The sequence below is a fragment of the Xyrauchen texanus genome, chromosome 13 (genome assembly GCF_025860055.1).
Source record: "Xyrauchen texanus isolate HMW12.3.18 chromosome 13, RBS_HiC_50CHRs, whole genome shotgun sequence".
Taxonomy (NCBI): Eukaryota; Metazoa; Chordata; class Actinopteri; order Cypriniformes; family Catostomidae; genus Xyrauchen; species Xyrauchen texanus.
In genome coordinates this window covers 9087660-9114187 of record NC_068288.1, presented here as the reverse complement: position 1 = coordinate 9114187, position 26528 = coordinate 9087660, and the positions used below count along the sequence as shown (strand labels likewise).

Here is a 26528-nt window from a genome sequence, read left to right as displayed (position 1 = left end):
ATCATGAAAAGGAGTTATATACCAGAATGGAGTCAGGTGGTTGGAGGACAAGGGTTGAAAAGTACAGACTTGTAAAACCAGCCAAAAAAGAAAATAAGTTGTTTTAGGAGGCAAGTTATTAGATTTTGATAAAAAAAAAAAAAAACACATTGAGACAACAATTGTGCACAATTAAGCCAGACCATTAAAAGGAGGTTAAATTCATGTTGAATGATTGTTGTGGTATACACACGTTTGTGACTTAGAAGGGCGGATAATGCAATGTTTTGTACTTTAGTTCCCTCTTTCTAGGACACACACATGCATAACAGAGAGGAAGGGAAGAGGTCTAGTCAAGAACAGGAATGTTAGTGTTGTGCCTATCCCTCTTTGGCCCTTTTTCTCTCCGTCTGGTGGAATGCCCAGAGTCTGTCTGCTTTTTGTCGGTTTATAATTTAATGCTCCGTCTCTAAATCAAAACAACACCTCCAAGCTACGTTTCAACAAACAGTAATTTCAGTCAAATGACTCGCTCTTTTTTTTTTTACAGGCTTGCGCTGAGAAAAATGTTGTTATTGCTCAGATGTTGCTCTATAGTTCTAGAGACTACACAGAATTCTTAATTATGTTTAATTGAAAAATCATCTTTGCCTCCAATGTTTCTCCTAAAATTCCAAAAGGGAAATAGAAACTAATGAGATAATAGTCAACATACATTAAGAATACAGAGCTGTACAATAAATGTGGATGTAATGCTCAGATAATTTGTTTTTAGAATAAAATTGTCATGAAATGTTTGGGTTCTTACTGAAAGACTTGATTCCAGACTTTGATTATTAGAGTATTTTCAGAATTATCTGAGAAGCAGAAGTGTCCATTTGTTCTCCATTTAACCTCATTACTGTCTAGAAGAAACAACTGCGATATTAGAGAAAATATTTGTCTTTCCAACAGGTGGAGGGGTTCACTGAAAACAGTGTATTGGGGTTGGGATTTTGTGTTCTATAAAACTTTATTTCACTTTAGCAAGAGGTTCTTCTAAGTTTTAAATGTATGTTCTTTAAAGAATGTACATTAAAGAAAAGGGGAAAACATTTGATATAATATTAATAGTCATGTTACACCATGTTCCAACCAAGCATGACAGAGAACTCAATTGCATCTTCCAAAATAAAAAAATGTTTTTGCCTAAAGCAGCGTTATCAATATTTTTGCACGATAAGACATGTTGTTGGTTGCTTGGTTTCTATTTTCATCTAAATAGCACTGGGTAGCCCCACCTACAGTGAAAGCTCATTGGTCCAAAAACCCAATATAAATGTAGTTCCTCAAAGACACAAAAATTTACAGGTGCATCTCAAAACGTGAATATCGTGACATTTTTTTTTTGTCATTTCATTCAAAAAGTGGAACTTTAATATATTCTAGATTCATTACACATGAAATTAAATTTTTCAAGCCTTTTTTTGTTGTAATCTTGATGATTACGGGTTACAGCTCATGGAAATCAAAAATCCAGTATCTAAACATTAGAATAAAGAATTTATTATACAGAAAATGTCGACCTTCTGAAAAGTAAGATAATATATGCACTCAATACTTCGTCGGGGCTCCTTTTGCTCGAATTACTGCATCAATGTGGTGTGGCATGGAGGCAATCAGCCTGTGGCACTGCTGAGGTGTTGTGGAAGCCCAGGTTGCTTTGATACCAGCCTTCAGATCGTCTGTATTGTTGGGTCTGGTGTCTCATTTTTCTCTTGGTTCAGGTCTGGCGAGTTGGCTGGTCAATCAAGCACAGTAATACCATGCCAGCAAACAAGTTACTAGTACTTTTGGCACTGTGGGCAGGTGCAAAGTCCTGCTGGAAAAGGAAATCAGCATCTCCATAAATCTATTCAGCAGATGGAAGCATGAAGTGCTCCAAAATCTCCTGGTAGATGGCTGCATTGACTCTCGACTTGAGAAAACACAATGGACTAACACATCATCACTGACTGTGGAAACTTCACACTGGACTTCAAGCAACTTGGATTCTGTGCCTCTCCACTCTTCCTCCAGACTCTGGGATCTTGATTTCCAAATGAAATGCAAAATTTACTTTTCATCTGAAAAGAGGACTTTGACCACTGAGCAATAATTATTTGCAGTAATTTGTGTAAAAGGAGCCCCGACCAAGTATTGAGTGCATAAATTAACACACTTTGCAGAAGGTCGACATTTCTGTATTATAAATTATTTATTCTAATATTTTGATACTGGATTTTTTATTTCCATGAGCTGCAAGCCGTAATCCTCAAAATGACAAAAAAAAAAAAAAAAAAGGCTTCAAATATTTCACTTTATGTGTAATGAATCTTGAATATATGACAGTACCACTTTTCCACGATATTCAAAAGTTTTTGAGATTCACCTGTATTTGATGTATGGGACTTGTAATTGAAAATAATATATAAAAAAGTGTGAAATCTTACAAGAAATTCAAAATAGAAAGATGGGAATAAAGCCAATGCAGATAAAACATTTTTTTTTTAAAAAGGCCCAGATGGCAAGACACCTGTTCTGACGGGTCCCGACAGAGCTGTGGGATTTTGGGTTTTAAAAAGCATGTCACCTCAAGATGACAACAACTGTCATTCCTTTTCTACTGCACTTCACATAAATTCACAGAAACAAACAGCCCTGATACTGAGACCAAAGAGCATCAAAAAGCAGCATTTTTATATCACTTTTAATAACACTGGAATGTTCATGTTCAGCTTCAGTTATCACGGTCTGTGCTGAATCGGCTTATTACTGACACAAATATTTAGATGACATCACATAGTGGTTTAACATCACAGCAAGAAAGTGAACTTAATACATAGAAACAGATATATTTTTAAGAGACCTTTCTGAAAGTGAACCTTATGTGTGTTCTATATAAGGGTGTAATCTTTTTCAATGTTAAAATATTTCTCCTTTTCAAACTTAATATGCAGAGACAATTATAAGTAAACCATTTGTAGGTTGCAGCCCTCTAAATTGCAAGTAAATCCCTTGCATATAATTTTGTGCTATGCAACTAAAATATCTGTTATTAGCCACTGGCTAGAAAATCTAGTGGCGAAGAAGAACTTAAGCACTGCAATCCTTTTACTGAATAAGAGGCTGGTGATTAAGAAGCTGGATTCAGCCTTATGTTTAGCTGCGTGTTGTCAAGTGAGTGCCCACTCTAAAAGACATTTAGCTTTTTTGGCTGCAGTGGGTCCCCAGACTGTTTAAAAACATTCTAGGTTTAAAAGCATGGCTAGAGACCAGTGTAAGGCACCTGTTGGACATCTGCTAGAAGGTAAAAGTGTTGCAAAACTCGAGAGCTTGTAGATTTGAATTTGAAAACATGTACAATAAATATTTCTACAATCAAGTCATACACATTATGCAAGTTAAAGTTTCCTTTTGCTTCTATCGGTGCATTTAGAATCAAAGATGAGACCCGTACACTCCATTTTCATTTCACGTCTCTTAATCTTCTTTCTGTTATTTACAGTCAGTTGGTGATCAAAAGAAACAGGAAGGATGAGGGAAAAACAACCGTGCAACTACTCTCTCATTAATTTGTGGCAGAGATCTTCTATACAGAGATAACAAAATCTGTGCCTTCACCATAGGAGGGAGTGTAACTGTCAACTAACTTTGTGTTACGATAGTGTGGCAAATCGGGTTCCCAATGTGGAAAGGAGGAAGCGAGGACCAAGTGAACAATCCACGTCAGACATTTAATAAACACTTTTCAGTGTATAACAAAACAAAAACACACTGCTTTTCAGCCAGCATTAATAGCTTGTGTATACTTATTTGAAAAATGTGTATGAATTTGCCAACAGTGAGTACAGCTTTTCTCATCATTGAAAGTGCAATTTCATGACATCATAAAAATTTATAGAATGTGACATTTCAAAATATTTACACAAGCTAAAAGGTCATAAAAATTAATCAAAAGTGAAATATGAAAAAACGTACAGTCTTGCATTCTATATTGCATGCAGTCATATCTATGAATGTAAAGATGCCTACTACTCAGTTTGCTTAATTTCTTTTTCAGTTGCATTATGGGGCAGTCACACTAAACTCTGTGCTCCATTCACACCCATTCAAACGTATCTGAACGCGTGAGGCCAGAAAAACAAGATAATGCGAAGAAATTTTGTACAACGCTGCTTATCAAAGTTCAAGCTTGGTGAAATCTGAACAGTGAATTCGTACAGCAAGAGGACTCGTGACTAATTGAAGACCAAAAATTCACACCCAGAAATCTTGACAATACAAAGAAATCATATTTTAAAGCTGTGTTTTATTGTTGCAAGAAAGCATGTAGATAATATATTTTAACATTTGTAATATAGTATTATTTGTGATGTATTATTTACTTACACAAGAAGCCCTCCCTGACATCACATCCTGGTTCGGTGCATTTCCTCCCCCAAAATAAAATAAACAAATAAATTGTGTGCTCCAAGCCTAGTTTGACTGACTATCTACATGTCGTTAAAGTCTGGCGATTCTTTCACCAATGTGTCCGTAGAGGGTTGGGTTGATTCCCACAAAAAGTGTAATCATTGTGGCTCCGTGGCGCTTTCAAAACAAACTGACACTGCAACTTTGGCTCAACCAATGGCATGTGATTGGGGCAGGGTTACATGTATGTTAGACCAATGGAAGATGGGAAAAATCTTAGTAAAATCTGTTTTAAATAAACAATTCCATTTAAGTAATTATTTCTGTGATTATGTTTGGTGTTTGGTGATGCTAGTAGTACAGCCATAACACGTGACCTTTAACAATCACTTCCTATTGTGCATACTACACAAGTATTTAAAGCACTGGATGAAATTGCCAATACCTTTGAAAAGATATTCAAGTGTTTTGTTTGAGGCATTTAGGCCCTAGTAACAAGTAAATTAGATAACAGAGCACAACCGTATTCTTCCGTATTCAAAAGTGTAACATCCGAATTTAGATTTACCTGCCCTTCAACACTGGTAAAAGAAACAAACTGACCAACATGGTTTTTGTTTTTGGTTTTACATGTAGGTCAGATGACCTCTTGTCTAAGTGTAAGTGGCCAGAATAAGCTGCAATGTGCCCTAGACTTTATGATGATAGTCTACGAGACTAGCCGTACTGTGAGTCAAACCACAACAAGTTTCAGCAGACTATGAACAAGACGAGAGGTTACAAAATTTATCCGAAATCCATCCTGGCTTCTTTTAAGCTCCGCTCTCATTTACTCATTTTGACTTTAATGAACTGGAGACACAGTAAACCATGGTCAAGGATTAAACGCATCTCTTTCCACAATGTGCACCCAAAAGCATACTTTCCCCTCCAAGAGTCCTGCTCTTTTATAATGAATCATTTTGCACTAGATATTCTTAAGATGATGGGAAGCAGGCAACATGACATGTAACAGCTCGTTTCTGTTGTTGTCCGGGATTAGTGATTTTCTTAAACAGGTTTGAGGAAGAATGTAAGACTAGCCTAATCCTGCCTACACCATACACACAGATTGCCATCAGCAAACCTCAACAGCAGGACGAGGAGGACATATTTCCTCAAGCATGTCATTATACACTGTGAAACACAATTACTGACCTTCCTCACATACTTGTGTCCACTTATAGACAGCCTTGATTCATCCAAGCGGCTGAAATTTCCTCTGAGTAGTGCCCTGGTCTGTGTTTTCTGCGGTTTGAAACATGGTGTAAACTGAGTTAAAGTAAGTAGTACCTACAAAGAGCAGTTTGTGCAAACTAGTGTCGTCACGGTACCAACATTTCAGTAGTCTGTACTGATACCAGTGATATTTCACGGTTCTCTATGCCAATTTCGATACCACAGCAAAAATAAGCCAATATTTTAATGTGCTATTGAACATATAAGTTTAGTTATTTTTAATAATAAGAATAATCATTTTCCAGAACATGTTTTAAAATGTAATCATCAAAATAATTCTTAACTTTTAATAAGTGAATATAAAACTTAACATGTCATTGCATTTTTTTTTTTTACCAAACTTTTATTCAACAGCTGTCTTGCTTGTGATAAATTGATAAATTATTGTTATTAGAGAATATTACATTACTATACATTTGTAATATATTTGTATTAAATATTGTATTTAATTTCTTCAATTTCAAGCATTTAGTTTTTATTTTTAATCATGCATTTATTATGACGTGTGTTTTTTTGCCGGAAGCTTCACTTCCAGTGAATGTGGTAAGTGTATTTGGTCAATTTGAAATGTTATGTTTTAAATTTTATTACAACTCTAGTTTACACGTGCCGTGTGGTTCACAGTGGTTTACTGCTCTGCTGTCTCAAACAACGTGAATGATTCTCAATATCTGTTTATATTCAAAGTGTACAGCTCATCAATGCTAAGATTGCAGCCTTCAGTGGATTAATAAATCACACTAGGACATTTGACTTGTATTAATTGTCTATTTCAGTGTAAAAGGAGTAACAGAGCACAGGTTCATAAGTCGGTGTCAGTCGGAACATTTTAAAGCTGTCGTGTGTCATATAGAGCACAGGTACCGGATCAGTCGGAACTCGGTAATGCAGAAACACTGGTATCATTCAATCTTTTTTATTATACCAACTTAGTACCAAAGTACCGGTACTTTTGACAACACTAGTGCAAACCAAACATATTGCACTAATAATCTATCAAAATGGCCTAGTAATTATAGTCCATTGGATGCATATGTGGGACACATTTAGAGTGATTAGGTGACACTTTATTGACCCCATATGCTGCATAAAATGCACATTACTGCTGCTCTGTTGATCCAGTCACACACAGTAATGAGCTAGTAATTGAGGGGAAATTAAAACTGAAAATGGAATTCCCTTTCCTGATTTATAGGTGCTGAAGTCAACATGAAATCAAAATGAATCCCATTTTCTCTCTTAAAACATGTTCCTGATCATGTCATGAATGATTCATCAGAGTGTGTTAATCCAAAGAAAAAAGTGCTCTAACACACTTGCTTCTGTGCTGCCTTTGAGATACGTTACTCTTAGAAATGACACATGACAGGTCAGAAACCATAGAGATGCCAATAAATACAAAGTGACTCAAAATATGGATATTCAATTTTTAGATAACAAGGCCTCATTTTAGCACCTCTACAGCAAGTTTTCCTGATAAAGTGTAGGGAATGGAAATTGTGAGGTTCCGGTGCCAATTCCTCTTATAGGATTGAGATTCCTTAACAGTTCAAGTAACGATTCCAGTAATTCTTTTAGTATTTTTGAGGAAAGATTCTTTGAGAATGATAGAAGAAATTCTTATTGGATTTACTACCCTCTGCAGTCTGTTGCCAAATTATGAGATCAGGGTACGAAATCAGCACCCACCAAATGCAGTTGTTTAATGCGCAGTGGTGGGTAATTTTGCTCATCTACCCACCACTGTGGCAGGTGTAAGACGTCTCGGAGTGACAATTGAAAAAAAATGCTTTTAAACACAGACACGCATTTGAAGAAGCACACTTGATTATATTTTGAAGAACACACAAATACAAGTGTGATTCTCTGGAAGTTCAGACATTGGCACTTTGATGCTCATGCACAGCACGAGCATGTCTCGTGGTACAGCATACAACTAATTTTGCACTATATTTCTCAATTTCACACAAAACTAAAAAAAAAAATATATATATATATAGTATTTTAAATGGTAGATAACAGTTTCTTCAGAATCCTGTTTAGTCAACACATTTTAGTAATTTATTTGCACATGAAGAAGCTGTTCACATATTAGGAAGTAGGAAATAACACAACAGCCCAGCAACCATGGATGGCATTTCCACATTAGCGATCACATTTACTCAAAAAAAAAAATACAAAATCAAACCAATTGTACATATAGTGCATAGTGAATAATGCTGTGTTTCATTCAAATCGGATGTGGGTTATTCCTACTAAATATCTCTGACATTTTTTGATTCTGGTTGATAGAATATGCGCGTCAAAGTAAGATTTTAGACGAGCGCTCAACGGGAAGAAAACGCTGGTTTTTCATGAGGTTCGTGAATGACATTTGTTTAAACAAGATCTGCATTTTTGCAAACGGTATACATAATAAAATAAGTTTTATTGATATTTGCCTTTTATCATTTGAAAAGTTACAGGGAACTGTTGAGGAGAGACTGTTAAAATACATGCTTTAGAGGTAAATAATGGAGCGCTCCACTGGATCTGCTGAAGTTGTGTGAGGTTGGTTTATTACATCTGTTTAAATGGTATATGTGCATTTTTGCAGACGATATATGATATTAGTTTTATTGATATTTGCCTTTTTCTCATAAGACATCACCTTCACAAAATCAAAACGATTTTACATGAATAAAAGTAACTTATGTTTTGACAAAAGTTTATGGTTTATGGTTTCATATTAAATAATCTAAAAGGTAGAATCTATAAGACCTCATTTTATATCAACAGTGGCAGTTGTAATTAAAAGTTTTAAGATGTGTTTTAGCTAGTATTAATTTTTTCATAAATAATTTGTTATTATTATTATTACTAGGGCTGTTGATTTAACACGTTAACGTGCAATTAATTTTACCAAAAATAACGCATTAAAACAATTAACGCATTTAAATCGCAACGCTTTACAAAGAGATTCAAGCTTGTAGTACCACCGGTTTATTCCAAAGGGCAGTAAGTGAAATTTCAGCTGTGTGAGCAACACACAGTTTATTACAGTGAACAAAACATTAACAACTCTTCAGGGGACACACAACATAAACGTGCGAACTAAGGGATCTCAAGATGTGTTTAAAGATTGAGTATTAAACTATATTTAACTTGACACAGTGACCTGAACATTTTACTTTTATGACGCAACACACCCGAGACGCGACACAAACATGTCTGACGCAGGTCGTATGGTCTTTACCTCACACATATTTAATTACCAACAATGTTAAACTGTTACACCGTTTTTACCCAGTCAATCTTTATTTAAGAAACATGCTCCCTGAAATAGATCCACTTTGCTCCTTCAGTAATGCTGTAGATTAATCTGCCCCACACATTTTTTGGGAATGTGTCCACGCTGTAGTATTTGAGAAAATTTTGTTTGTCTGTACGTACCTCTATTTTAACTCGTTTTTCTTTGCTTTATAAAAGACGTTTTATTTGGTTTTCACAGTTTTGATAAGTTAATATTTTCTGATTAATCTGTTTATTTTTCTTGCCAAGTTTTTTTTATACAGAAGTGTGCATTTATGTCTATAAAGCCCCTATTTGCAATTTTGTAAAGACTTAAAATATTATTTAAATACTCTTTGTACCTCCAACAACTCCAAAGCATTGAAAACCATTGCTCTATGTAATGAATATAATGTCTTGGCATTATTGTAAAATATTATTGTGAACTATGTATACCCCTGGCTTGTTTCTAAAAAAACAAAAATGTCTGGTGCAGGTGTACATTGACGGGTCCTTAAACAAGCCCTCATAATTCATCTCCAACTGATTGACAAATTCACTTGTGAAATGGATTGATGAACTGTATGGCAATGATTGACTTTTGATCAATAATATGGTAGTAAACAATACATTGTATTCTAAAGCTGCTTTTTGTATTGTCTTATCAATGATTAAATCTTCTGCCACAAGAATGTAATGCATTATAATTATCTGAATATTTTTTATTATATATATATATATATATATATATATATATACACACACACACCTAAAGGATTATTAGGAACACCTGTTCAATTTCTCATTAATGCAATTATCTAATCAACCAATCACATGGCAGTTGCTTCAATGCATTTAGGGGTGTGGTTCTGGTCAAGACAATCTCCTGAACTCCAAACTGAATGTCAGAATGGGAAAGAAAGGTGATTTAAGCAATTTTGAGCGTGACATGGTTGTTGGTGCCAGACGGGCCAGTCTGAGTATTTCACAATCTGCTCAGTTACTGGGATTTTCACGCACAACCAATTCTAGGGATTACAAAGAATGGTGTGAAAAGGGAAAAACATCCAGTATGCGGCAGTCCTGTGGGCCAAAATGCCTTGTTGATGCTAGAGGTCAGAGGAGAATGGGCCGACTGATTCAAGCTGATAGAAGAGCAACTTTGCCTGAAATAACCACTCGTTACAACCGAGGTATGCAGCAAAGCATTTGTGAAGCCACAACACGCACAACCTTGAGGCGGATGGGCTACAACAGCAGAAGACCCCACCGGGTACCACTCATCTCCACTACAAATAGGAAAAAGAGGCTACAATTTGCAAGAGCTCACCAAAATTGGACAGTTGAAGACTGGAAAAATGTTGCCTGGTCTGATGAGTCTCGATTTCTGTTGAGACATTCAGATGGTAGAGTCAGAATTTGGCGTAAACAGAATGAGAGCATGGATCCATCATGCCTTGTTACCACTGTGCAGGCTGGTGGTGGTGGTGTAATGGTGTGGGGATGTTTTCTTGGCACACTTTAGGCCCCTTAGTGCCAATTGGGCATCGTTTAAATGCCACGGCCTACCTGAGCATTGTTTCTGACCATGTCCATCCCTTTATGGCCACCATGTACCCATCCTCTGATGGCTACTTCCAGCAGGATAATGCACCATGTCACAAAGCTTGAATCATTTCAAATTGGTTTCTTGAACATGACAATGAGTTCACTGTACTAAAATGGCCCCCACAGTCACCAGATCTCAACCCAATAGAGCATCTTTGGGATGTGATGGAACGGGAGCTTCGTGCCCTGGATGTGCATCCCACAAATCTCCATCAACTGCAAGATGCTATCCTATCAATATGTGCCAACATTTCTAAAGAATGCTTTCAGCACCTTGTTGAATCAATGCCACGTAGAATTAAGGCAGTTCTGAAGGCGAAAGGGGGTCAAACACAGTATTAGTATGGTGTTCCTAATAATCCTTTAGGTGACTGTGTATATATATGAGATGCGCCTCACGTCTTACCAATTCCAAGCCGGTCCGTTTTGTTGCCAGCAGCGCAGGCAATAACGTCACAGCCGCATGTAAACATGTCATTGGCGTGGAAGATCTTCACTGTGAGTGAAGACTATATAAAGTTCGAAATGTGTAATAATTGTAAGGCCAAAGTAAACCGTGGGGGAACCACCACAATAACTTTCGGATCAACAAACCTAATTAGACATTTATAACACCGTCACCCAGCTGAAAATGCCCATTTTAAAAAAGAAGCTAAAAAGTGAAAGCGGCTAAAGCTAGCCAGAGCTCAGAGCCAATCACCAGTCAGCAGCCTCTCCTATCATCCCTTGGAATGAGCAGCGAAAAGACCAAAGCAATTACGAGGAAAATTATGGAATTCATGGCCCTGGATGACCAGTTGTTCTCCATAGTTGAGGACAGAGGCTTCAGAAATCTGATACATTTCCTCGATACAGACTATGAGGTACTTTCCGACATCGCGTTGCCAGAGTTGTTTAATCTCGTGTCATGTCACACACGCAGCCTGTTATCTGTCAACATTTGGGTACACAAATCCGGGAGAGGGGAAGGGGGGTGCTGGATGGCAGAGGCAGGCTAAATACATACAAATTGTGATTTAACGTAATTTTTCCCACCGTGTCCGATATTAAAATCAGTGCGACACACATTGCAAAAGGCGTGGGCATTGTCGATATGGCTTCGGGATATGAAATTTAATTATTCCAGCTGTTTTTAAATGTACATGTATATTTAGTTTTTTTCACCAGAACACCAGCCGAGTCTTCCTCTCCCCTCTACCAGTGATGCTTGATTTAACATCCCGCGTCTACTGCCTGCGCAGATATCAACAGCGCAAATGGGTTGTAGGTTGCCAGGTTGTGGTCATAAATGATTTGCAATGTGTATGATGTGTCAATTGTGTGAGTAGGATGCGTTTCATAAAAATCTGGCAACTGGACCAACTTGGAATAATATACTGATGCGATTATTCATATAACGTGGTTTGGGCCATACAAATTACGGGAGTTTTTTTGGGAGAAATAACAAAACGGGAGACTCCCAGGGAAAACGGGAGTGTTGACAGATATGGTTACAAGCCGTTCCCGAAGCAGTGCTCAGTTTTACAACTGATATTTGTACATCTAACGTAAGTTGAGCGTATTGAAAACTTCAGTTTTTCAGATCTATGTAATTGTTTTGTTAGACGAGTAATAAAGAGAGAAAGGTCCATTTATAAAAATAGTGGAAAATGACATCTGTTATATAAAGCAACTCATTTGCAGTTAATTGTTATTTCTACCTCTTTCTACTCACAGAGCACTTTATTTTGAGAGTGGTTTAAGTGAGAGAAGATCCTGTAACTCAGTGCAGTTTGGGGGAAATTGTAATGTTTAATAATTTATTTTATTATGAAAATAAAATTTAGCATTGAAGAAAGGTAGATTTTGTTTGTATATGTGGTCAATAATAGTTCTTAGAAAAAAAATAATAAATAAATAAATAAATAAATATCGGTATTGGCAGGTCACACTTGAAATCGAAATCGGCCAAGAAAATTGCAATCGGTGCATCTCTAATATATATATATAAAAAAAATTATATTTAAAGATAACTATGTATAATTATATATTGATATAAATATGTATAATCTTTATATATTGAATTATTGTTTTATGAGTGGCTTTCTCAGCAAATATTTGTATATGCAATTAATTAATCGGGACACAGTGTAATTAATTTGATTAAAAATTTTAATCGATTGACAGTGCTAAATATTACTATTATTTAAGACTAGCTACACTGACCTAACCATGGTCATGTGTAATATGTTTTTTCTGTTTGAATTATGTTTGAAATTAGGAAACAAACAGGATAATAATGGGCTCTTAAATTTTTAAAAGGGGGAACAGAAATCTTCCTGTCACTTTTGTTGTTGACATCAACAACAACAATAATGTCACTTGATGCATGTCCTTGAACAAAACTATGCAACGCAAAAAGAAATCCACTACAGTGTGTCGCCACTTGATGTCCAATGTAAAATCTGTGTCCTGAAGCAAAACCAGTTAAAGGTACAGACAGGAGCAGTCTGGCTGCGCTGTCACACAACTACAGTACATGTTCATTATTAAGAATCATAGGACATTAGCTTAAAAGCTCACACAGCTGATGTAATTGGAGAATTTTTTTACACATACTTCAATTGAAAAAAAGGTTTCAAGTTTCAATAATAATAATAATAAAGCGTTTGTTCAATCCCCAAAAAACTTTCACTCCTTTAAGGGTCATTGTAACTGATAATAATAATAATTGTGTAATACCGTATACCGTGATATATCCTGAGACTTTTATCGTACCGTGAAAATCTCATACCGTTGCAAACTAAGCCGACACACACATAAACACTTGCAGAGGCTCATGATGCGCTGCTCAGCACAATATGTGGTGGCTCCAGACAAACTCTCAGATGTAAATGATCAATAGTTCAGTCCACCTATAACATACATAGAGAACAGCACCGAACAAGCATTTTACCATATATTGAATAAGAAACAGATTACACTGTGAATTAGCCTACAAACAAACATTCAAACACAGACTTCCTGGAGCACTCAGTGACGGACTTTCAAAAATAAAACCCTTAAGAAATTACAACTGAACTGCATTACCAATGTATCGAAAAATTATTATTATAAATTACAATAAAAACTAATTGGGTTCCAAAAATGACTGTGTGATTGAAAAGTGGATTGATATACTAATAAAACTAAAATGAAATAAATAGAGAGAGAGAGAGAGAGAGAGATCTGAAACCATTTACAAGTCCAGATACAAGTAAAAAAAAGTGTAAAGAGAACTGGCTTTTCTACTGAAGACTTTCACTGGAATTACTGTTATTTTTTGCTGAGTAATTAACAATTAAGTTTTGCACATGCTCTTATGTAATTGTTTTTTGTCTTACTATTTTATAATGAAATAATGTATTGTTAGAGGTTTGTTTCTTTACAGAAAGAGTACTCCCAATCAGTTTCACACAGTGAATTATAGATATTCTAAACACATTAAGAAAAAAAAAACAACAGTGGTATCAGATCGGGATCATATCGGCCGATACAGATAGTTCACATTAGAATTGGAAGAGAAAAAAATTATCGTTCCATCCCTATTTCATACCCTGGATGAGATCATTTCAGATCATATGATTCCAGCATTTTTAGAACCAGTTCTGAACAAGAACCGATTCTCGGTTCCAAACCTTAATAAAGGCTCCAATCTGAAAGCACATTTTCCTTTTGCAGTTCTTTGTTTTTATAAAAAGTTGAACACTCTTACGTCTTTACCTAGCACAAACCAATGTCAAACCAAATGTAAACACACGCAGAATCATTCTGGATAAAAGCACCTGCTAAATGAAAGCACAGTTGGAATGATGTGTTGATCACCATCCAGGACAAGCACTATCCATTTTACAAGATTGCTTCAGTTACATTTGATTGACAGTGTTGAGTCATTACAACTAACAGTTTAACCAATTGAACAGCATGACTGACATCAAACTACACAGTGTGTGTAATCATTAACAACACTCTACTACCCTGTATAATCATATACCTCTTGATCTTAGGGATGTGAAATTTGAGACAACATCTCAGCACATCACAGAGATGCAAATCTTTGTAACATGTGAACAATGGGGATAAGGAGGAGCTTGAAAGGCCAGACATTGACTGGATACCAAACACTCGAGTCAATAAAGCAGCTGAAGTAATCAACTAAGCAGATAATTGGTGAGGAAAGAGCAGACACATGATAGAAAAGTTCCTGGCAAGAAAATCTGAGTTGTTTGGGATATTGAGCAGATAAGCAGGTAATATCAATATCTGTATATAAAAAAAAAAAAAAAGCAAGCTAGACCAAAGGTAGGACTGGGCTGTACATTGAAAATTCAAAATATAGTATATTTGCAATCGTTTTGCTGAAGATATAAAATGAAGTGATATAGTAAATGTTGTAATTTTAATGTACTTTTAGTTTCCTAAAAAGTGTGTCATTTGATACATTTTGCAATCATTCCTTGTCTAACAACTTGCGTATGAAAACAGGGAGACGCGCCTCCCTAGAGGGGAGCCAGAGCATGTCAGAGGAGGTGGAGACATAAATTCCCCAAGTGAAATCAAAACATACATAAATACTATAAAAATGTATTGTGAATATAGATGAAAATTATTGTCTTAACAGACCATAGTCTAGCTTAATAGACCTTCACTCTATGGCGTTATAATACTGTTGATGTTGTGAACGCATGCATATCATGCGAGTGCACATCCATGTACCAGTTGCGCGAGTGCAAATCTCTCCACTCACACGTGGACGTTCTTACTGGACACGTGCTCTCAAATATATGCTGCTCTATGAAATCTACCTGCTCTTGCTCAGAGAGTGCGTGTGTGACAGTGTGCACTCAAAACATGTCATATGCACTCGCAAATCTATTTTAAGGCCACATAGCTCTTACTTGTTTATTTATACAAATATTCTGCCTATGTAGATGTGTTATATCAAGGGAGAAAGATACTAGAGATAGAGTAATCAACTCATCATTTGGCCGGTAACATTTATTTATTTTTTGGTTGGAAATGCAGCATAATACACGGAACAAATCAAATCAATAAACTTGTTTTTGTATCAAACTGTCATTCCAGAAGAAATTCTAGAAGTAAATTTCACCCTCTCACTTGGAGACATATCTCTGCAGAACAAAAATGGGTTTTTCCCAATCAGTGGGTATTTTCAAACCATTGAGATTCACTACTTTCATTGGTTAGTTTAGAAATGCCCATCCTGGTTTGGAAACACTCAATGATTTCTACACTGAGATTCCCTACTTCCTTGCACATTGACTCATCTCACTGTCTGAAAAAGCCACCCAACCAGCAAGATGCCAAAAATGATGTTATATTAAGTTAATCAGGTCTGAGAGAACACAAAATGTGATGTAACCAAATGCTACGATTTTGTTAATAATATTATAATCAACAACAATAATACCTGGATAAATAGCCTTGATGTTGTATTAATGATACAGTAATCATTTTTTATTAACCACATTTACTTTATAAATCTAGTGTTTGGCTTCTAGCAGGTGAGTAACTTTTCTTATGGGCTGACAGACAGCAGCAGAGGTAGGAGGGTGTAATAAGTGGAAAGTTTAGCACAGCAGAAAAAACCCAGCTGATTCAGAGACTGCGAGAATGAACGATTCTCTCATTAATCGTCAAAAGTTTCTAAATCACAGAAAAAACACAGCAATGATCATTTCCGTAAAATATTACGCCAAGACTGATTATCGGGACAAAAAGGCATCCCAACTGTCAGGACGTAGGACACGGCTCATAAAATTTACTCCGTCCCGGTTTTATTGGGACGTCTGGTCACCCTGAAAGCATTGCTGAATGAGTCTGTCAGATTGAATTAAAGGTTATTATTTCTATGTAAATTTGTAAACTTTCCTTGGGGGGTGGGGGCTTACTGTCCAAGAATTTGAAAACCCCTGATTTTTGCAGATCAGTTTAAACTCTCCGTTTCCTACAATCTACTCAACTCATTCAATTATTTATTTGTGTCATCACTCGAAAAAGTTCACTAATGTTTCTGCATGGCATTTTAACTGTACCAAAATGTTTTAGGAAAAATATTTTCAGATGAATATTGCTTTTTATTACTATGTAGTGTTGCATATACCTATTGTAATATATTGGCATTGGTGAATCAATGTAAATTATTAAATATCAGTGTTCTTTGTGTTTAGTGATAAACAGGGTGGATTTTATTTATTTAATTTAAATACTTTAGTATGTCTTTTTGTTTTACATCAAACATTTTGAATCTAAATTACTGTTTGGTTGAAACAATGGTTACTCCGACTGCAAAAAAATCGAATAAAAAGAATAATAATTTCAGAGCAAAAACTGTATAATTACCAAGCACCCAAGTAACAAAGGCTAGTCTGAAATATTTTAGAACATTAAATTTAAGCAATTTGAGCAAGCCTTTTCACAGTAGTAGTCGAATCTAAATCATATCTTACTGCTATTCATAAATTACAAGCATCCCTAACTGCCCTTCATGAAAGCAGAAGAGATTATTCAAGTCACGTATTAACAGCGAGCCTGGTTTAAAAATATTCATAGAAATTCAGTGTTCATTACTAATTCTCAGCTCCATATGGCAGAGATGACAGAAGAGTTGTGACCTCATATCCTTCACGCTCTGCAGGTATCAGAGCATCTGCTTGGTTTAATGACACCTTGTGTGTCTTATTCACAGAATATTTTTGTGACAAGTTTTTGAGTTCAAAACTATGTATCTGTGATAGATCAATTTTGATAGGTCATGTTAAGGTTACTGGATAATTGTGCCTGGACTGTGTACGGTGGTATTTTAGAGTTAAAAGATCCCAAAGTTTGTAGGTTTAAACCCTACAGAAGGTGATCTATGAAGTTTAATGTGATCTCATGTTACATTAAATGAGATCAAACAACTATTCGATAACAAATATTTATATCAAATGTTTTTTTATTTTCGACATTTTTGATAACGTCAACTAATTGTTTCAGCCTTAATAACAACACAGGGGTGGGTAAACAATGACTGAATTTTCTTTTTCTGGGGGTGAACTAACCCTTTAACATCTCAGACAAGAAACAAAAACTTGCTAACATTCCATTATAGAACTGTACAAAGTTTGTCAAATTGGGTCCAATTCACAAAGAACATCTCATGTATAAAACAAAAACAAGACAGCACAGAGCGAGACCTCTCTGGAGAGCCACCAAGCCCCCAGAAAAAGCACCAGACAGAGAGATCCACTTGGTAAACTTTACACTTATTACCTGTAGGCAGTTTAGAAGGGTGTGTTAGCTTCCTAAGGCCAGGCAACTTCTCTTTCATGAGGTAATATTAAGCTTGGCGTGACAGCGAGTCCGGTGGTGATGTGATGGTAAACTGCTGTCTATTTTAACAAGAATGATTTATTGATTTATTCCGTCAGCAAAAAAAGTGTTTTAAAAGCAGTTTATTTTTGCGATTCCATTTGGAGGCACAGAATACTTCAGCTTTAAGTATGGAAGTGCTCCTGGATGTGGTTCTTTTTGACCTTGTACCTTAAGTTCATCATGTGGTCGTATCGTGTGGAAGATGCAATATTAAAATGCAAAGCACTTATCACAGGATTAAGGGGGCTTGGTAAAAGTATGGGATAAGTCCTGTTCACACCAAATATGTGACAGATTTGCAAGATGAATTGCAGACGAAAGGTCTACACATCAATCACTCTAATGAATCAAATGAAAAACAATTTCACTTCTATACAATAGGCATTCTACAAACATGTTTATTTTGTTTTCATTCGGAGACCTTATTCAGCTGTTTACGGGCATATAGCATCTGTGTTATTTATAGAAGTAAGATGAGTAAAGAGCACTGATACCTTACAAACCTTCAAATTGTGGGCGGATGATTTGTCAGACCCGATGTGAATCACCCCATTGGAATGCATTGTTCCTATACAAAAGCTTGATCGGAACTAACATTCACATCGAAAAAATAAACAGACTTGGCATGAATAGACCTTTATTAGAACATGCAGTCGGAGCTGGTTTAGGTGCCCTATTCACTAAAGGAATAATGCCAAAACGGCAACGGTGCAAACACAGCCACAAAATCGCTGCCGAACACACTTTGCACATGCAATTCTGATCTTACAGGACAACTCTAAATGCTATATGGCGAAGGATACAGCAGACCACCATTATATGACACTAGGGTTGAAACGATTAGTCGACATAATCGACAACAAAAAATTTTACAAAAATGTTAATTGTCAAATAGTTGTTTGATCTCATTTAATGTAATATGAGATCACATTATACTCTAATGATGATGCACAAGAACAGCACTGCAGTTCGCGCCTGACTGAGGAGAGGAAGAATTACAGGCATTCAGGCACACCAACTAGTCGATTTTGGTAATATAAAGTTCTATGTGTGTGCAAAAAATTCAAGCACCCACTGTTTTTCTGTGGTTCTCCACAGCAGTTCCCCATCAAAAGTAAATATATCTCCTGCAGCTAGCCAATTCTTTAGCCAGCAGGAGGCTGTGAAACAGTCCAAGCAACCCACATTACTGATGCGTACAAAGACAGCAGCGAGGGATGATGGGGAAAATACTCTGTATAGAATTACACACTGAGCAATAACCCCTTTGGCCTCAGACTCTTTTCTTGAAGGGAGGGAAAATGCATAAACTTTTTAGAACACAAAATGAAATGCATCTAATAGGATGGCACATCTCCCCAAGTAGATTTGTTTAAACTCTTCGCAGACAAGTTTTTTTTCTCAGGTTATTTGTCCCCGATTATGCTGACAGTACATATTTGGCATGCATTCTCAGATTGAAAAGACTGATCCATTCCTCTGCTAAATTGTCCTGGCACACATGTAGGTTTAACGCCTACAGAACAGGCTTCGGAGGAACCCAAAGAACAGGATCATCTCACCAGCAGCACCATCTTGCAGCATTTTATATGTATATTACACAAATCATCATGTACCCATTAATCTTGCATTGTGTTGGGATTTGGATGTGCCCCATTTTTTTATGACTAATATTACTTTATCTTTCACGTTGCGCTATGCTACATCTTATCCTACTCTATACTGTAGCAGTCAATATTTTGAACATTTAATTAATGTTTCTTATGTTTTCAAAAGCGTTTTGACCTCAAGGCTCATCCTTAAATTAGTTTTGTAGGCAAATATAAACTTTTTATATATATTAAATCTTTACAAAACAACAATGTTAATAAAAAATTACAAAATGGTTGGTTTTCAGCATTCAGTCCTTCAGTGTTATTCAAAAAGCATCCCAAGTGGCACCTCATGAAGCTGGTTGAAGGAATGCCAAACATAAAATAAAAGTTGGCTACTAAAATAGTGTTATTTCATAGTGATGACTACTATTTCTATAAAATTTATAAAATTGTTATAATAAATGGACAGGTGTGACCAACCTAATGACTGATAGTTAATTTGTGTAGCCTTTCCAGTTTCAAGTAGTTGTTTCTACAATAACTATAAGTTTAATCACCAGAAAGAGAGAACATCAGTTAATCAATATTTGTCAAAAAGTGTGTCCAGCTTGAAATCGAGATTGAAAGTAATGCTTCAAACTGGACAGGCTATTTTTCTTGGGATAAGTGTGTGTTTGACATCCATGACAGTGAGGAATTGCCCTTCAACAAACTGAACATCCATCACCAGAGGTCTAGGAACACTCCAGAGAACCTTCAGCAGGATACAACTGGCCAACTGAAACCATTTCCATTCTCTGATTTCCATTCTCCCATTCATTTACACACCCTCTGCTATCTATATCACTCAAATTTCTCCAGCCGAATTATTTTCTGTCTGAATCTTGTTCACTCTACTTTTCACTCTGGTGGACCTCATCACTTCATAGATGAAAAAGCACTGGATGGATTTTTTTTTTTTAACCCTCTATTGCATGCAATATGATGCAAAAAAAAGTCTGATTAACTTTTCTTGCATACAATTATTACTAAAATCAAAAGCAAAGTTTGAAAAATAATAATTGGGTGGTTGCAATTGTTTTAGGGAATGTTGTCTGAAGGCAAAAATGTGTGACATTAGAAAAAAAATTATTAAGGATAGGTTGTTTAAATGTTTGTAGTGACACTGAGAGACTACACAAGATATGATGAGAGATATAACAAAATAAAAAATAAATATACTATGTGTCAATTGCTTGTCTGAATGCAGTTCTCCAGAGCATGTACATCCAATTTATACATGTCTGCATCAACATAATGTTTATTGGTTTATTCAAAACCATCTCTTCATTATTCACTTTTTTGCCATCTTATATGCATCATATGCTTGCAAAGTGAAGAAAATGGGTTTTTTACCCTGAAGCACCTTCCCACAACAGAGGGTTAAAACACAAGAACAGGTTGGAACTCCACCAGTAGGAAGGGCTTCCAGCTCTGCTACAGTTCACGCCAGGACAAATTCTTGCACGGACAAGTAGGAGTCTTAGAAAGCTCCAGGTGTATGTTCTCTCTAATCGTTCAATTAGGTGAATTTTAAGAGCTCCATTTTTTTTCCATTATGTAGTTAAATACTTGCAATGTCCAAATTTTATGTGTGCTTTTGAAAATGACTGCAGCATGAAATGGGGTTAGCAACTAAAGTCGCTTTGGATAAAAGCGTCTGCCAAATGCATAAATGTAAATGTAAATGTAACTAATCCTGAAAAGAATCAGCTGATGGTAGTCTTACCTTGAATTTGGAATACATACTTAGGTTTTAATACTTGTGTTTTTTTACAACTATGGGTTATTCAGATAGAACAGAATCATCACCTAAAATAAACATACTGATCCTTGCATCAAATGACAACTGATAGCCTGTGAAATCTAATATGATGCATTAATCAGTTGCCATGTAGTTTATGGGATTAACAGTATAGGCTTCAACAGAGTATTGCACTCCCATGCACTTTAAACACGAAGACACCTGCTTGGCACGTCAAGTGATTTCAGTCTACTTTAAGATTAATGTTAAAAAGATTAACGTCATTCATGCATATTCAAACTTTACATAAATTACCATAAGCATAGTTACTTTCTAAATGCCAGTTCCAACAATTATTGTTACTACTGCTAAATCATATTAAAGTTATAAATAGTAAATAAAGAGGTCTCCTTCAAGCTGTGCAAGAAGCTTTCATCCATTTCTGGATGACTTAAGAGCTTCCCTTTGAAAAGTTTTGGTTTTATATTAGTAAAAATTAGGCTGCTGCAGTAACTTACAAAAGTAAATATTTTGGAGGAAATTATGGTTATGGTATAAAGTTCATACACATAGTAGCTTGTTGGTCAAGAGTGAAAACTACCTCTATGCCAAAGTGACATTTTTAGTTATGTTTAAGCAAGTGTAACTTCAATGCATTGAAAAGTTACGTGCGATTATTTCTAAAAACGTGCGAGGCAAATTGTCGTCAGAACTATGAAAAAATAGCCACCTGTTGAATTCTGTACGGCCGTGAAACATGTAACGCAACAACCACAATAGTTTTCAAACATCCTTACCTGATACAGCGTGGCCCGTTGATACGTATTTCCTTCCCAACAGGTATAAAAAGTATACGGGAGAAAAAGCTGAAAGCGGAACTGGCGGTTAATATTTAAACACTAGTTTGCCGCGCAGGGTTACGCTGTAACATCAACGCCGAATGCGTGAAGTCGATAAACGTTAACGCGTCTGTTGTAAGAACGAAACACCTGAGAAAGTTCGCCAGGAGCTTCTCATAATTTGTATGGTTTCAACTCAACTTTGTAAACCGGTTCGTTCATAACGGGTGCCAAAATACATAAAACGCCGCTGTGACCTAAAGTTTAAAAAAAATTAGGTTCAAACATCCACTGAAACTTTGTGCCTCTCCCACCTGACGGATGTCATGCACATCGAATGAAGAGACTTTAGTCGAGAGGGTTCTGGTTACCTGACTCGCAGTTCCTGTTTATGAGGCCAACCCACTCCTGGCAAGAGGTATACTTTTTTTTTTTAATAAAATATACTTTTTTCTTTCTTTCTTTCTTTCTTTCTTTCTTTCTTTCTTTCTTTCTTTTTTTTTTCGTTGACTTTTTTGGCATTAAAGAAATTAACTGCTCATGTTTTGTGCAGTTAAAGCAACTTCTGACCCATTTAAATTATCGGTGCATCATCAGCTAAAGAATGGACCTTTGATGTTCAAGAGTGAACTTTTGTTATTTTAAAATCAACCACATGAAGACATATACCTGCCCATGTTCTACTGTAAACATTATACAGCAATACCACAAGAGGGAAGACCTTTGTAAGAGCATTTCAAATAAGTTTATATTAATCTGAATTTTCAAATTAATTTATATAATTTTTTTTATGAATTCATATTATCTACATGACAATTTGAGTGAAAAATCGAACTGAAATAAAAACAACAAAAAGTATTAATTTAATAATTTCCTAGGATTTGGTATGATTTAAGAACATTCCAAAGATCATCTAGTGTGCTTCAAAATACAAAGGAGTTAACGCGGTCTGTGTCAAAAATATATAGTGTTTCAAAAGATCTTATTGTGGCATTTCATTGATTTCAATTATTTAATATCCTATTATCCAATATTATTTTGCAGTTTTAAATGTTTTTGCAGTTTTAGACTTTTTACCCACTCTATATTTCATATTCGGGTCTGCACCAGTTTTTTTTTTTTTCTTTCTGTTTTGTTCTTTATATATATATATATAAATGATCCATGCCTGTCCAAAAATCCACTGCCATTTCCATAAAATTGATTTGGCCACTGTCCACATTGCATAAATAAATCTGGGTGTGCAGGCTCACTGCGACCTACTTTGGATCTCTGCTGCAATGCTCTGGAGGAGTCCTATAGAGGGATCCAAGACATGGTGAAACTTGTAAGGTATGTGTAAGGACTGTGACTGTTCCACAGCATGGCAAGAGTTGCATGCATTCAGCCTCCTGTCATCGATTCAGTTTCCCTTGTTTTTGCCATGTTTATCATCTGATAAAGATTGAATGGAAGGAGGGAAATCACCACAAAATGGTTAAAGTTGCAGGACAATTAAATGTGGCTGCTTTCAAAACTAAAGGATGAAAACAGGGGCCTGAAAGAAAGAAAAGCTTGTAGAAAATGAAGAACGATACAATAATGTTTTCTGGAACTCCAAGCATTAGTTTTGAGGTTTAAAATGGATTGCCTGATTTAGAATATTATGTTTATTTTATTATAAAGGTTTGTTATTGTTTTTAAAAAAGGACTTAAATATTGACAGGTTCTCACCCACACTTATCATATTACTTCTGAAGACATGGATTTAACCACTGGAGTTGAATGGATTAATTTTATTTCAAAATCTCCATGCCCAATGCAAATGGGTAGTACCATTCTCTTGCATTGTGAGGACCAACAGAGCTGAGATATTCTTCTAAAATAATTTGTGTTTAGCAGAAGAAATAAAGTCATACACATCGGGGATGGCATGAGGGTGATTAAATGGTGATGGGTTTGGGTGAACCGTCCCTTTAAGTACCTTTCTCAAGCACATTAGAGATGATAATTCATCACTCAGTAACCTTCCAGTTCACAATTCACGTTTGCCTAAGGTTGTGATCTATCCAGCCCATAGCTTTAACCTATGCCCTACTATCACCTTTTTTTGGTGCACTCAGTAACTTTTATCTTTGTGTCATCTTGGACTTACACTGACACTTAGTGGCTTGAATGTAGCATCATTTAAAATCAATAGTTTTCAGTTTTAGATGTCATTGTAGAAATGTTGTTTTCAAAGTCAGAAAATGTATTACTTTAATCAATAAATGAAAGTGTCAAATAACAGGAAGGTTACTGAAATTAATCTAGTTGTATTCAGCTGGTCATGTGTTTCTAACATGGCAGCCCCCATGTGCGGATGACCGCAATTCATATCGCAGGTACGCATTGCATTCTCAAGGGCGCTATTTTGGGCAGTAGTGTGAACTGGTCAGTTTTATTTCTCAGTTCAACTGCTATAATGGCAGAGGAACAGTTAAGCGAACATTGCTAATCACGCAAGTTAAAGTCAATATAATTATAGCAGCAGTAACATAATAATGCACTTTATGCATGTTCAGCCAGACCGCACATTGGCAATGTGTTGGCCAAGTGCTCGCATCTGCATAGTATGCATACACATGCACACGTACTTGCCTAAAGTACGTTTCTGGTCTTAAACTGAAACACTATGGAAGCAATGAGGAAATTGCATGAATCACATCAGATTTTTTTGAGGTTGTGGCATGGCTATGACCAAATGCTTTGCTTTTGTATAGTTTAGGTAAGTCTGTAGACAAACTTTGATAATTCTTATTTTAGTTCAGATTTAAACGAAACTGTATTGCATGGCTAAATTTACTCTTTGTTTTGTTTAGCTTGGCTGCAGTTGACCCAGAACATTTGCAATCTTTCGCATAGATCATCCAAGGGATTCGAAAATGTTAAGAGTGCACAGGATCATTTCTCTCCTGAGGCATGGTGCCTGAGTTTCCATGGGAACTGCAAATTCACCTCCCACCCTACATGTAGACCTTGTGATATTTTTTAACAATGTCAGGCAGCAATATTAGCTTGATCTAGGTTGATCTCTCTCTCTCTCTCTCTCTCTCTCTCTCTCTCTCTCTCTCTATATATATATATATATATATATATATATATATATATATATATATATATGAGAGAGAAACATCTTATGTATATACACACACACATAAGATGTTTCACAAAAGCATTTGTCTTAAGATGGTTATTTATATCTTCAGCTTTAGCGTGTCAATAGGAAATAGAAATGTTAGACTCCCAAACATTACTTGTGCAAATTGAAAATATTAGAATAGAAGAACATGGAGCCCTGCAACAGATGTCATGGCCCCCACAAAGCCCCCCTTTATATATATATTTATTTGTCGCTATTGACCTTTTCACTGTAGCGCCATCTTTGATTTTTATAAAGCTGTATAAAGTTCCTAGATCCAATCTGATTTTCCACAGCTCGTGTTGTCTGGTGTTTCTTGACTGCCGAATTTTCTTGGAAACAAATATTTTGTTTTGTTTTGTCAGCAAAACTGTCCAAATACACGTTAAACTGCAGTATAGCCCATTGAAGAGACTGGACATCTATCCCTCACAGCCTTGTTGTCATTCCCGTCAAAAATCAAAGATGGTGCGAGCATGAATAAGGGCTATATTCCAAGTCTCTGAAGTCATACTTCAGCTGTCATTCACTGATAATTTTCCCCTCCACTAAAGCTCTAACATCTCAATTGCGATTAGCGCTCAGATTCACAAATGGCATTTCAATGCATCACGACAGGTTTGAAGTAATTTAGTCCAAAACTTTGTTCAATCTCACATTGTTTGTAAACACAAAGTGCCAGTTTGAATATGTGGGATAGTGAGTGAGATTGAAGAGCTGCAGTGGATTGCAAGATTTTCTGTGTATAACAAAATTTTGTCTCAAAAGGCTTGCAACATAGTGCATGTGTAAAAATTTACTATTTTATAGTTTGTGATACGTTCTGAGTTTGTGGGTAAAGGAGGAGTCAGGAAACAACAAAACAGGTTCAAGGTCAGTCTTTTTAATTAGTGGCTCTGATACACAATTGATGGTAACGTTCGAAACATAAAAAAAACTCGCAGGTAAATCAAAGCACTAAATAACAAAACACACTCTCAGTTCGGGGCTGTTGGGCTTTCTGGTCGCTCTCTCTCCCACACTGTAACTCTGGCATGCCTTTTCAGGTTCCCTCCACTATCACTATAATTAGAGACAATTGTTAGAGTACTCACAGCCCAGGTGATAAGCCTTACCACTCTCCCTCTCCCACGGACCACCTACTCCCCCCCCTTTCTGGAGAGAAAGTCAGCCACAACCATCTGCGT

The 26528-nt window shown here is 36.1% G+C and overlaps 2 protein-coding genes across 4 annotated transcripts in view; one reads left to right on the top strand and one right to left on the bottom strand.

Annotated features, from left to right (window-relative positions):
* LOC127654205 (paralemmin-1-like) overlaps nt 1–22510 on the bottom strand; it is a 76271-nt gene extending 53761 nt beyond the window's left edge. The window contains exons 1-2 of one of the 3 annotated variants that reach the window (XM_052141284.1): nt 22140–22509; nt 5611–5700 (exon numbers count right to left, since the gene is read on the bottom strand). The gene's annotated coding sequence lies outside the window, so the exon portion shown is untranslated. Of the gene's footprint in view, nt 1–5610; nt 5701–22139 lie in introns of all 3 variants that reach the window. The other 2 variants (XM_052141285.1, XM_052141283.1) reach the window with 2 other exon arrangements.
* The window catches only part of LOC127654206 (phospholipid phosphatase-related protein type 5-like), a 64774-nt gene continuing 60723 nt past the window's right edge, over nt 22478–26528 (top strand). The window contains exon 1 of the mRNA XM_052141287.1: nt 22478–22599. The gene's annotated coding sequence lies outside the window, so the exon portion shown is untranslated. The remainder of the gene's footprint in view (nt 22600–26528) is intronic.